At 43.6% G+C, this 12064-nt stretch overlaps 1 protein-coding gene across 1 annotated transcript in view; it reads right to left on the bottom strand.

Annotated features, from left to right (window-relative positions):
• The window catches only part of LOC129707510 (corticoliberin-like), a 22349-nt gene extending 10771 nt beyond the window's left edge, over positions 1 to 11578 (bottom strand). The window contains exon 1 of the mRNA XM_055652611.1: positions 11449 to 11578. The gene's annotated coding sequence lies outside the window, so the exon portion shown is untranslated. The remainder of the gene's footprint in view (positions 1 to 11448) is intronic.
• Positions 11579 to 12064: the final 486 nt, after the last annotated feature.

The raw sequence follows: 12064 nt of genomic DNA, 5'->3' as shown, positions 1-12064 counted from the left end.
CCGCCATTCAATATGATCATGGCTGATCATCCAACTCAGAATCCTGTACCTGCCTTCTCTCCATACCACCTGATCCCTTTTGCCACAAGGGCCACATCTAACTCCCTCTTAAATATACAGTTTAAATTAACAGTTCCTTCTTAAAGGCTTGGATAGAGTGGATGTGGAGAGGATGTTTCCACCAGTGGGAGAGTCTAGGACTAGAGGTCACAGCCTCAGAATTAAAGGACGTCCTTTTAGGAAGGAGATGAGGAGGAATTTCTTTCGTCAGAGGGTGGTGAATCTGTGGAATCCTTTGCCACCGAAGGCTGTGCAGACCATCAGTGGATATCTTTAAGGCAGGGACGACAGATAGATTCTTGATTAGTACGGGTGTCAGAGGTTATGGGGTGAAGGCAGGAGAATGGGAGAGATAGATCAGCCACGGTTGAAGGTCAGAGTATACTTGATGGGCCGAATGGCCTAATTCTTCTCCCATTCCTTATGACCATATGAAGATTATGAAAGTTAAAAAACATTTTTTTTAAATTTATTAGAAGTACAGTACATTACAATAGTACAAGCCAAATATATCTTATTACATTTATTGTAACACTTCATTTTTTAAGCTTTAAAAAGAGAGAGAAATAAAGATAGAGAGAGAGAGAGAGTCGTGATAGTGTGAAAGAGTGATCAAAAAGAGAGACTCGTGAAGCAAAGAGTTAGGGGAAAAAAGTTAAGAAATAGGCCAAAGAAAAAGGAACAAATGCTCTATTAAGAAGACTGAGCAAAAGGGATATACCAACTTCGTATTTTTTATCCCCCCCCCCCTTACCAGAACCTGACACCATTTATTTTTAAGATTAAGAAAGTTAATGGAAACTTTCGCCCAAGTATAAATACGGGTCCGCCACCGATTTTCCGGCACCTTTCGTACCAGAGCCTTTCGGGATTGTCAATTTTACCAGACCAACAGAGGTCACGGCATCTGAGAGGAGTCCAACGATACCAGAACATTCTGCCTAGGCCACCAGGGGGCCTAGATGCTGGCCCGTAAAGTCGGCCTTGGATAGGCTTCAGGGAAATTGTAAATTGTCACTAGTGTATGTTGGACAGCGCTAGTATACGGGATGATCGCTGGTCATCGCGGACACGGTGGGCCGAAGGGCCTGTCTCTGCACTCTAGCTGTAAAATCTAACGTCTAATTATTAATAAAGATTGGACACAGTTAGTACAAGGTAACTATTTCTTCTCGTGAAAAAAACCCAGTATACAAGGTCATATTTTAAAATGAGAACTCATCTATTTAGGTCGGGGTGGGAGATTGCAACCTTCACGTGGCCCGCCCGTTTATGACGAATGCAATCAACCCGGCGTGCACAATCAAATAAGATCAAATAGAACAAGTTGTCCTACAACTTTAGGCCGTGCACGCCATACGCAAGAAGAAGAAGAAGATCTGTTTAGATCCCCAACAAAGAAATAAGTTTTCAAAGTGAGAGTGAAACTCTGAGACTAAGGGCCTCACAGTGCCAGAGACCTGGGTTCGATCCCGACTACGGGTGCCGTCTGTACGGAGTTTGTACGTTCTCCCCGTGACCTCGTGGGTTTTCTCCGGGTGCTCCGGTTTCCTCACACACTCCAAAGACGTCCACGTTTGTAGGTCAATTGGCTTGGTAAAATAGTAAATTGTCCCATGTGTGTTTGTGTACGGTGGTGTTCCTGTACGGCACCAACTGAACAGGCTGAAGGGCCTGTTTCCACACTGTATCTCTAAACTAGACTAAATTCCCCCAAGAAGCTTTGGATTCTGAATTAATTGACCATTTCAGCATCATGTGGAAGATGTTGTCATTGTTTGATGATATGATCTATTCTAATGCATGTCAGTAGACACAAGGGTTGGACTGACCTAGTTCCAATCTTCGGAAAAATGTTGTAAAGCCACAATTATTGATTTTGAGTTGTTCTCAGAAATTCTTTCAAGGCAATATTCATCAAAGCATACATTTTTACATGCTTGCATTCCTAGCTCTCAACCCATGAAGATGTTTATCTGGAAAAGGGCAAAATAGCTACATATTCTGTCTCGTAGAAGCCAAGTTCAATAACCACATGGACTCACAATCTGTGCTCTTGAATGACTGAAGTGAGGCCCTTCAGCCCACCATGTCCACGCCAACCATCGATCACCTGTTCGCACTAGTTCTATGTTATCCCACTTTCTCATCCACTCCCTACACACTAGGGGGCAATTTACAGAGGAACAATTAACCACCAAACCCCGCACGCCTTTGGGATGTGGGAGGCGACCAGAGCACCCGGAGGCAACCCACGCGGTCACGGGGAGAATGCGTGGGATCTCCACCCGAGATCAGGATCGAACCCGAGTCTCCGCTGCTGTGAGGCAGCAGCTCTACCCGCTGCGCCACTGTACATGGTTTTTTTAGTTTTGCCATTATTCATGATTTCACCATGCGAGTTTAAACAATCAATTTAAATATTAAATGCACTTATTGTGACTGCTCAGAAAATGGAAGTCTGCATTGTGAAAATGGAAGTCTGCGTTTTAACATTTGTGGCACAGAATCAGTTGTAGAACGTATATCTATTGATGATTTATGGTTAGCAATTGCGGCAACTGCGGGTGCTCGGAAGGCCCCGACCACGGATGAACATCTGGGAAGATCGGAGGGGAGGCTGGCTGGACAATGGTGCCTTCCTCACCTTGGTGCCACTGTGTGTTGTGTTGTGTCGTGGACTTTCTGTGTTTGTGCTTTTTTTTAAAATTCTTCTTTTAATTTTTTTAATATGTTTTAATATTTATTATTTATTTATTTTTATGATACTGACTGTAAAGGGAAATTCATTTTGTTGTCTCTAATTGAGACAATGACAATAAATTTGAATACAATACAATACAATTAATGAAGAAGGGAGGTTGATTGTTCCACTTTGATCCTATGGCTAACCTTCTTGGCAGCCTGGCCCTGCTGCGTAGACTATATACCCTGTACATTGATGACACAGGAGGGGGCAAAGTGTGTAAAAGTAGTTCCCTGTTTCAAATATACCTCTTTCAACAATATGTGGAAACAGTTTGTATTTAGTTTCATCCAGCTCAGACTCTCCTAAATGTCTCGAGAGTTCAATATTTTTTGAAATGTAGCATCTCGTGAATGTAAATTAAACCCTGTGGACTCCCCTTGGGATATTTACTCTCTTATAACACTCCCTTAAATACAGGTTGTACAACATATAGTAGTTGCGTTAGGCTCGGCAAGGTCCTTCAACCAACGGAGCCACAGAGTCACACAGTGCAGAAAGAGGCCCTTCGGCCCAACTTGTCCATGCCAACCAGGATGCCCCATCTGACCTAATCCCACCTGCCTGCATATGGCCAATATCCCGCTAAACCTTTCCTATCCATGTACCTGTCCAAGCATCCTTTAAATGCTGTTATCGTACCTACCTTAACTATCTCCTCTGGCAGCTCGTTCCATCTACTGATGGCCATCTGGGTGATAGAGTTGCTATGAAATCTTTTCCCTCTCACCTTAAGCCTGTGTCCTCTGGTTCTTGATTCCCCTACCCAGGGGAAAAGACACTATGCAGTCACCCTACTAAGTCATGAGCCTAACTGCCTTAGCAAGTTTGTTGGGGAACACTTGTTCCTGAGTAACTCAGCAGGTCAGGCAGCATCTCTGGAGAGCATGGATATTTGACCATTCGGGTCAGGATCCTTCCTCAGACTGAAGAAGTGTTCTGACCTGAAACGTTACCTATCCATGTTCTCCAGAGATGCTGCCTGACCCGCTGAGTTACTCCAGCCCTTTATTGCCTTTTTGTGTCTGAACCAGCATCTGCAGTTCTTTCTTTTTATTCTTTGTTGAGGAATAGCTTTGTCTTTTAAACAGGACATCAGAAGAATTCCTTTGCTCTTTGTGTTCTGCATGGAACCTTTAACATTTACATGAATGATAGTCCAATTCTACACGGCCATCGTAGAGTCTGTCCTCACCTTCTCCATCATGGTCTGGTTTGGCTCGGCCACCAAGCACGACACCTGGAGGCTGCAGCGAATCGTCTGATCAGCCGAGACGGTTATTGGCTGCAACCTTCCCTCCATTGATGAACTGTACGCTGCAAGGGGCAGGAAGCGAGCGGGCAAGATCATCTCTGACCCCTCTCACCCTGGCCACAAACTCTTTGAATCACTTCCCTACGGAAGGCGACTCCGGATTGTCAAAGCTGCCACAGCCAGACATAAAAGCAATTTTTTTCCACGAGCAGTAGCTCTACTCAAGAACCAAAAATCTGTAGCCTCCTTTTGCTCTGGTATTTTATTTAATTCAAATGTTTAAACTATAATGTTTTATTATTAATGTTTTATGTGTCATTCCTAACTATCACTGTATGTCATGTTGTCACTTGCGGGCGGAGCACCAAGGCAAATTCCTTGTATGTGAATACTTGGCCAATAAACTTATTCATTCCTTCTTTCATGTTGAGGACCTCTGATTAATGTCTGATCCAAAACAGGCACCTTAAATGGTGAGCTTTAATCAAATAACTCACAGTGCTGGAGCATTTATGGAAGGGAATGGATTAAATGGAGTTTTAGGTCTAAGTTACTCCAGCATTTTAAATTTTATTCAAGACCTGAGCATCTGCAGTTCCACGTGTCCCTGAACTTTAAAGAAGGTTGTGGGGTAACATTGGGGAAAACAATTGGGACAGCAAAGTAAGTCGAACGAACGAGTTGCTGCGTTGAATATTCTGACTTGGAGATGATAGTGTTCATGCTTCACTAACTACAATGCAGTACAGCGGGTAGAGTTGCTGCCTCGCGGCGCTAGAGACCCAGGTTCGATCCTGGCCTCGGGTGCTGTCTGTGTGGAGTTTGCACGTTCTCCCCGTGACCGCGTGGGTTTCCTGCGGGTGCTCTTGTTTCCTCCAACAACCCAAAGACGTGCGGGTTTGTAGGTTAATTGGCCCTTTGTAAATTTGCCCCTAGTGTGTAGGGAGTGGATCCAAGCACAGGGACTTACAGAAGCAGAAATTAAACACAGGATTCATCCAAAAGGCCTTTTGAATCCATGCAGCCATTAGACACAATAATTGCCGACCCCTGCCCCTTCATAACTTATATCTGAAAAAATATCTGTCTTGTTAAATATATTGAATAAATTAATCTCCACAGCCCTCTATGTTAGAAGGATGAGGGGGGGTATCTTATAGAAACATACAAAATTATAAAAGGACTGGACAAGCTGGATGCAGGAAAAATGTTCCCAATGTTGGGCGAGTCCAGAACCAGGAGAGTCAACACAGTCTTAGAACAAAGGGGAAGCAATTTAAGACTGAGGTGAGAAAAAACTTTTTCACCCAGAGAGTTGTGAATTTGTGGAATTCCCTGCCACAGAGGGCAGTGGAGGCCAAATCACTGGATGGACTTAAGAAAGAGTTAGATAGAGCTCTAGAGGCTAGTGTAATCAAGGGATTTAGGGGGGGGGGGGGGGGGGGGGGGGGGGGGGGGGGGGGGGGGGGGGGGGGGAGGGGGAAGGCAGGCATGGGTTCTTGATTGGGGATGATCAGCCATGATCACAATGAATGGCGTTGAAGGGCCGACTGGCCTCCTCCTGCACCTATTTTCTATGTTTCTATGTTAGAGGATATGGATCCATGTGGGCAAGTGGGACTAGCTTGGATAGGGCATCTTGGGTGGCATGGACGAGTTGGGCTGAAGGGCCTCTTTCCGTGCTGCATGAATCTATGATTCCCCAAAATGAAGACATGTTTCCATAACCTATTTGTATAAGCCGTGCCTGAAGCCTAAGACTGTGATCTCTGGTTAGGGATGTTCAGTATTCTGTGCATTCGGTGAGATCTCTTTAGACTTTAGAGATGCAGCGTGGAAACAGGCCCTTCAGCCCACCGAGTCCGCATCGACCAGCGATCCCCTGTGCACTAACACTACCCTACACACGAGGAGGGACCATTTAAAATCTTTGTGAAATTTACAAATTACAATTTTTGAGAAAACCCACGCGGTCACTGGGAAAACATCCAAACTCCGCACAGGCAGCACCCGTAGTCAGGATTGAACCCGGGGCTCTGGTGCTGGAGCTATAGACAATAGACACTAGGTGCAGGAGTAGACCATTCGGCCCTTCGAGCCAGCACCGCCATTCAATGTGAGCTTGGCTGATCATCCCCAATCAGTACCCCGTTCCTGCCTTCTCCCCATATCCCCTGACTCCGCTATCTTTAAGATCCCTATCTTGCTCTCTCTTGAAAGTATCCAGAGAACCTGCCTCCACCGCCCTCTGAGGCAGAGAATTCCACAGACTCACAACTCTCTGTGAAAAAAAGTGTTTCCTCGTCTCCGTTCTAAATGGCTTACCCCTTATTCTTAAACTGTGGCCCCTAGTTCTGGACTCCCCCAACATCGGGAACACGTTTCCTGCCTCTAGCATGTCCAAACCCTTAACAATCTTACCTCCACCGCCCTCTGAGGCAGAGAATTCCACAGACTCACAACTCTCTGTGAGAAACTCTCCGCTGTGCCACCATTATTGTTCCAAACTCCAGTAAATACAGACCATTATCATCTTGATTCCTCCTTTTTCCAATGTCAAACCATGCTGGCAATTTGTCTGATGGATCTGCATTGTACATTCTCCTTTTGCAATATATCCCAGACTGTACATGATGGCCCATGCCTGGTCTAACAAGCCTGTATATTTATGGTTAATACAAGACCAGAGCATTGGTCTCATCACATTTTGTCTACTTGTATCTACTCGGTCATTCCATATATTTTGTACCCCAATTAAATATCACCGGTGTTTAATAGACATGATATCATTTTGTTAATGTACCTCTTTAGTGAGTTTAGTTTAGAGATACAGCACGGAAACAGGCCCTTCAGCCCAGTGCCATACATCGATCATCCGTTCCCACTTTACATGACGGGGCACTTTGGCCAATTAACCTCCAAACCTGTACGTCTTTGAGATGTGGGAGGAAACCGGAGCACCCGGAGGAAACCCACACGGTCCCAGGGAGAATGTACAAATTCAACACAGACAGTGCCCGAGGTCAGGATCGAACCTGGGTCTCTGGCACTGTGAGGCAGCAGCTCTACCCGCTGCACCACTGTGCCGCCCTGTAATACCAAGGTATCTGGTGGCAATTATTCACAACTAAAGGAAAAATATAGACTGCCTAATATCCACATAAATTAAAAAAAATCTTGTGTATGGCGTGCACAGCCTAAAGTTGTAGGTCAACTTGTTCTATTTGATTTTGTTTGTGCATGTCGGGTCGATTGCATTAGTCGAAACAGGGTGGACCACGTGAAGGTTGCAATCTCCCCACCCCCACCTTAAACTGGAAACTGGAATATTTAATTTTAAGAAACAATTTAAGAGTCATTTTAAGAGTCCGTACGACTAGAAAAACCTTTTGTATTTCGGTTTGTGGAGTAGGAGGGTGGAACAAATTGAACGAGGAATTAAAGCAATGTACAAATATGAATCATTTTAAAATGATATATAAAAAAATAATTTTCAAGGGGTATCGGGATGGAAGGGATGGTTGACAAGTGGGGGTTAATGTTTAGCTATTGCTTTACAATTGTTTACTTATGTTTGGTTACTTCATATATGAAGTTTGTATGTGTATAATAGCTGTATGTGTATATATATGTCTGTAGGTACTATGGGAAATTGCCTGGGGTAGTATTAGTATTATTAATTAATTGATTTTTAAATATGGTAGAAGTGTTGGGGGAAAAGGGGTGAGATTTAATAAGTTATTCTTCTTCTCACTCCTTTTCGAGCTTGTACAGACACAGAGTTGGACATTGGAAATTTGCTTTTTGTTCTTTTCATTGCTTGTAAATATTGATTGTAATGTCCAATTGTTTGATCATTTCGATTTTGTTACTATTAATGTCTTTATGTCTTTACTTGTTCGGAATAAATAAATAAATAAAATAAATAAATAAACTCCTAATGCACTATTTAGCTTCAGAGATAGAACGCATAAACAGGCCCTTCGGCCCACCGAGTCCGCACCGCCCAGCGATCCCCGCATATTAACACAAGCCTACACACACCAGGGACAATTTACACTTATACCAAGTTTACAAGCCCAAGCCAATTAACCTACAAATGCAAGGTACACAAAAATGCTGGAGAAACTCAGCGGGTGCAGCAGCATCTACGGAGCGAAGGAAATAGGCAACGTTTCGGGCCAAAACCCTAAGAGCATAGGAAATAGGTAACGTTTCGGGCCGAAACCCAAGGGTTTCGGCCCAAAACGTTGCCTATTTCCTTCGCTCCATAAATGCTGCTGCACCCGCTGAATTTCTCCAGCATTTTTGTGTACCTTCGATTTTCCAGCATCTGCAGTTCCTTCTTATAAACCTACAAATGCATATGTCTTTGGAGTGTAGGAGGAAGCTGAAACCCACGTGGTTACAGGGAGAATGCACAAACTCCGTACAGATAGCACCCGTAGTCGGGATTGAACCTGGGGCTCTGGTGCTGCAAGTGCTGTAAGGCAATGACTCTACTGCTGTGCCACCGTGCCGCCCTGCATTATATGTAACATAGTTTAGTTTATTGTCACATATATTGTGAAAAGCTTGTGTCGTGTGCTAACCAGTCAGTGGAAAGACTACACATGATTACAATCGAGCCGTCCACAGTGTACAGATACATGATAAATAGAATGATGAGTGGTCATGGGCCTGAGAAGTGGATGTTTAGAGCAAATACGAAGGTTTCAGTAAACAAAGTATTTCATGGTTAGAGTCATACATCCTGGAAACAGGCCCTTCGGCCCAACTTCCCACGACGACTAATATGTCCCACCTACAACTGTCTGCGTTTGGCCTTATCCCCCTAAACCTGTCCTTCTTGACTCTTGATTAATACGGGTATCAGAGGTTATGGGGAGAAGGCAGGAGAATGGGATTAGGAGGGAGAGATTGATCAGCCATGATTTAATGGTGGAGTAGACTTGATGGGCCGAATGGTCTAATTCTACTCCTATTTCTTATAGCTATATATGTATAATAGTTTAAGAAGGAACTACAGATGCTGGAAAATCGAAGGTGTATAAAAAAGCTGGAGAAACTCAGCGGGTGCAGCAGCATCTATGGAGCGAAGGAAATAGGCAACGTTTCGGGCCGAAACCCTTCTTCAGACGGTTATTTATAATACTTATGACTTATGAATATCCATGTACCTGTCTAAATGTTTCTTAACCGTTGGGATAGTCCCAGCCTCAACGACCTCCTCTGTCAGCTTGTTCCATACACCCACCACCCTTTGTGTGAAAAGGGTACCTCTCAGATTTCTTTGACAGCAAGAGTTAGTCTATGAATCTTCCCAGCAACATCCATGTTGCATGAATGAATACCTAAAGATTGAGTAGTTAACCCATTAAAAAACCCCATCATAATAACTCCCCAGGGATCTGCCAGATCAGAAATATTCATAGCACAATTATCAGATGTTCCAATGTTTGACAATTTGACACAACATAATATCTTTGGAGTTTACAATTAAAATCATCATTCTGGCACTAAGGAAAAAGTGTGAATTGTTTTAATCTGCCGTTCAGAATGTCAAAGTGACTTTTTCGTATTTTACTGAAAATATTTTGTCAAAATTTGAATATTATTAACATGTCATAATTAACCATCAGATTTAAACAAAGTGAGAAAGAATCTTATTATGAGATATTTTGATCAATGAATTGGGTGCTTAGCACTGGGTGTCTGAGTTGTGAGTGCTGCTGCTAATTCTCCTGCTGCAGCTGCCAAAGACACCCTTGCCATCATCTCCATGTTGGAGGTCAATTCTGGACCGTTTTCTGTAGCTTGTATTGTAAGTTTAAGAATAGATTTCTGGATTTGACACATGTAGGAAGAAACTGCAGATGCTTGCTGGTTTAAACCAAAGATAGACTCAAAAAGCTGGAGTGGCTCAGCGGGACAGGCAGCATCACTGGAGAGAAGGAATGGGTGACGTTTCGGGTCGAGGCTGTGTCTGAAGAAGGGTCTCGACCGGAAACGTCGCCTATTCCTTCTCTCCAGAGATGCTGCCTGAGTTATTCAAGCTTTTTTGTGTCTATCCCTGGATTTGACATGTTCTGCTCCTCGATTTGTTTATTATTCTGTTACCCAAGATATTTTTAAAACCTCCTAGAATAATTTTGTAAAATGAAGGACCGTTATTATAACACGATCAGATATAGGAGCAGAAAAAAATAGGCCGTTCAGCCCATTGAATCTACTCTGCCTTTCAAACATAGGTGATCTATCTTTCCCTCTCAACCTCATTCTCCTGCCTTCTCCCCATAACATTAACGCCCGTACTAATCAATAAGCTATCAATCTCCATTTCAAAATACCCGACGACTTGACCTCCACCATCGTCTATGATAACGAATTCCACTGATTCACCATCCTCTGGCTAAAGAAATTCCTCCTTTTATTCTGAGGCTGCGACCTCTGGTCCTAGACGCTCGCATCACCGGCAACTCCTGCTCCACATCTACACTGTCTAGGTCAGTTTGTTTCTTGGAAACACGGGTTTCTGACCAACAGAGCATTTTAATCAATGATATTGGTGGCACGGAGGCACAGTGGTAGAGTTGCTGTCTAACAGCGCCACTGGTCCAGGTACAATCCTGACTACAGGCGCTGTCTATACGGAGTTTGTACGTTCTCCCTGCTTTCCCCGGATGCTCTAGTTTCCTCCCCAAGTCCAAAGACATACAGTTTAGTCAGTTTTTAAGAAGGAACTGCAGATGCTGGAGAATCAAAGATACACAAAAAAGCTGGAGAAACTCAGCGGGTGCAGCAGCATCTATGGAGCGAAGGAAATAGGCAACGTTTCGGGCCGAAACGTTGCCCATTTCCTTCGCTCCATAGATGCTGCTGCACCCGCTGAGTTTCTCCAGCTTTTTTGTGTACCAGTTTAGTCAGTTAATTGGCTTCAGTAAAGATTGTAAATTGTCCCCTAGTGTGAAGGATAGTGTATGGGGATCGCTGGTCGGCATGGACTCGGTGGACTGAATGGCCTGTTTCCTCTCTGTATCTCTAAAATAACCTAAACCAACATCATGTTTAAGAAGGAACTGCAGATGCTGGAAAAATCGAAGGTAGACAAAAATGCTGGAGAAACTCAGCGGGTGAGGCAGCATTTATGGAGCGAAGGAATAGGCGACGTTTCGGGTCGAGACCCTTCTTCAGACAAACATAATAATCCATAGACCATATTTCAATAAATGAAAAATGATCTTGTGATCTCTGCCACTCTATGTTTGTATTGCATTATAAACTACAATTGCTAAGAACATTGATTTTTTCTTACATTTAAAATTCATGACTAATAAAAACAATATTACCATAGATACAAAATTGTATACAACAAATATATACTTACCTGTGTTTCTGTGACTGTAGGAAGTTCAGGTATTTAATGCAAGGATACTTGGAGGTCCTAGTAATATCTGCATTACAATCTCCACGTAAGTGTGAAGTAAGTGCTCTGTGTTCACTGCAATGGCCTTTGCTTTTGGGCTCAAAAAGGACTAATTGCTTCAAGCTGGCTATTATATACCATCTCACAGCAAACTCATTTCCTGTTTATCAATTGCACTCTGGTTTGTGGTGAATTTTCCATTACACCTTAGGAGGCTTGGCGGTTCATTTTTTAAAAACTATTTTGTGCAATTCTTTTCCCAGCGAAAGATGAATGCACCAGATTCGGGGACAGTTTCTTCCCGGCTGTTATCAGGCAGCTGAACCATCCTCCCACTGGCTAGAGAGCGGTCCTGACCTCCCATCTAGCTCACTGGAGACCTTCAGACTATCTCGGTTTTCAAGGATTTCCCCCTTATCCTTAAGCTGTGACCCCTTGTCCTGGACTTCCCCAACATTGGGAGCAATCTTCCTGCATCTAGCCTGTCCAACCCCTTAAGAATTTTGTAAGTTTCTATAAGATCCCCTCTCAATCTCCTCAATTCTAGAGAGTATAACCCAAGTCTATCCAGTCTTTC

Source organism: Leucoraja erinacea, chromosome 21 (genome assembly GCF_028641065.1).
Source record: "Leucoraja erinacea ecotype New England chromosome 21, Leri_hhj_1, whole genome shotgun sequence".
Lineage (NCBI taxonomy): Eukaryota > Metazoa > Chordata > Chondrichthyes > Rajiformes > Rajidae > Leucoraja > Leucoraja erinaceus.
This window is presented reverse-complemented; position numbering and strand designations above follow the sequence as displayed.